The sequence below is a fragment of the Tenrec ecaudatus genome, chromosome 1 (assembly GCF_050624435.1).
Source record: "Tenrec ecaudatus isolate mTenEca1 chromosome 1, mTenEca1.hap1, whole genome shotgun sequence".
NCBI lineage: Eukaryota > Metazoa > Chordata > Mammalia > Afrosoricida > Tenrecidae > Tenrec > Tenrec ecaudatus.
This window is the reverse complement of record NC_134530.1, coordinates 86,478,888-86,481,051: the sequence shown is the minus strand read 5'-3', so window position 1 is coordinate 86,481,051 and position 2,164 is coordinate 86,478,888.

Sequence of the window (2,164 nt, the reverse complement as noted above, 5' to 3'; positions counted from 1 at the left end):
CAAGAATGAACTTTTTTTTGTACAAGTACGTATTTCACGTTCCTTTTCATATCATTAGAATCATGGTTGTTCTTATAAGTAACCTGGTGCCTAAACTCAAGAACCGTAGATTCGATGGGGAAGAAACCAAAACACTAAACACAATGGCATGTGTCGATTCTGAATGTAGACCATCATAGCATTACCCTTGGAGGTTGCCGGAGGCATCTAGCTGTTTGTGCTGTTCGTTAGCTTTTGACTGTGCACCACCAGGGCACCTCCAGTGGGCAGATAACCAACTACATCAACAAGGCAGCCCCGCAGGAGTCCTAGGACCCAGGAAGCACAGGGGGGTCCTTCCTTGTCTGACCGGGGGAAGGCAACCTGGAGAAAACCAGGTCCTCAATGACAACCGACGGTTCTGTGGGGACGAGGCACCCACGTAAAAAAAGGAAGGGGGGAGTTCCAGGCAGGGAGGAACAGCTTGTGCAAAGGGCAGAGGCGAGACAGACCTGAACTTGCTGCAGGCCAGGTGCCAGGTGTTGAGTGGCAGCACAGGAGGAGCAAGCCTTGGGAATGGGCGACCTGCGAGGCCAGAGTGGTCCCTGGGGTCAGCTCCTGATGAGATGGCCTGCGTGTAAAAGAGAGGACGTGATAAGGTGCCCTGGCCCAGTTTGGGGCATGGGCTGGCTTCCCACTGCAGTCAGCAAATCAATTACGCCCTCCACCGACTTTCGCCTCGTGTATTTAGAATGCATGGAGTTCGCCCGCCAAACATCTGCTCTCGCTATTAAGCCTGCCATGGTAACCATTGCACTCCCGTGCGGAAGCGCCACCAGGATTGATAATAATCACGAGTGTCAAAAACGAGAGGGAAAGGAGGGGGGAAGCCATGCGAAATCCAGCGGCAAGTTGATTGTGCTGGCGGCTCCACTCTGGGGCCCCCGCCAGCTGCACCTTCTGCTGCCCCTGCTGGGGGCAGGGGAATTGATGGGGCTCTGGCCTCCTCTCGGCCCCTGCTGTTGATCCCCCTCCCTGTATTATTCATCCACTGCTCCGACATTGGAAAATGTCTCTTGCCTTTGCCAGAGCAGCATATGTGCCCCTGTGTCATTGTGTGTGATAGATGCACCCACCAGCAGCCTGCTCTACATCCACGCTGGGCAGGCAGCCTGATCTCCTGGCTGGGGTGGGGGTGGGGGGGCTGCTCTGCCAGGGGACAGACCTGAGGTTGGATGTCAGCGTGGCGCCCTCACAACCTCGACCTTTGGACAAACCTCTTTCCCTCCCGGGACCACCTGACACTCTGCAGTTGTAAAAGGGGAGGGGGGACACTGACGTCACGTGGCATTTGGAGGCCTGGAGATGATGAATGAGTGAATGAGTGAATGAGGGTGGCACAGCAAGTGATCAAGGTTAGCTTCGACTGCATATGTTTTACACACACACACACACACAATGAACGCACATACGCGAAAAATGCTAAGCACTATGCTGACTCCCTTCTACAAATTATCAAATCGTCACAACCACCTAGGAGGGGAGCGTTTGGATCCTCATTTCACGGATAAGAGAATGGCGGCTGAGCCCGGTGAACTGGCTTCCTGACTGTGAACGCAGGCTTGTCTTCCACGGCCAAGCTCTGAATGCTTCAGTCAAGGTCCCTCCCATAGGAGCAAAGTGCTTCAGATGCTGAGCTGCCTTCTCTCTCCTGATATAATAATATTCATAGTCCCCGTTCTGCTGCAGCAGCCACACACAAAATGAGCCAATCCCTTCTTCCACCCAAAGGCCCTTTGGAAATGTGACGCCACCTCCTTTAGCCCCCCCATATTTTCCCCTCCAGATGGAATGGTCCCTCAGCCAGGCAGTTCTCATGCAGCTTTGCTCCAGGCTCTCACCAGCCAACATTTTTTTTCTTTCAGGATCTCCTCTACATTGGCCTGTGCCTCTCAGAGGAGGGCCCAGAACCACCACCACCACCACCACCCCCAGGTACTAGGGCCAAGAACTTGAGTGTGGCTATCCCTCCTCTCCTGGCACTACCATGTCTGCACCTAGTGCCACACACAGGGCACCTGAGTCTCAAGCCAGCAGGGCCAATGTTATCTGTCACGGATGACTGTTCTGCTATTGCCTAGACCTTCTTATGAGGCATGCTGACACGCGGTATCATGGGCTCCAG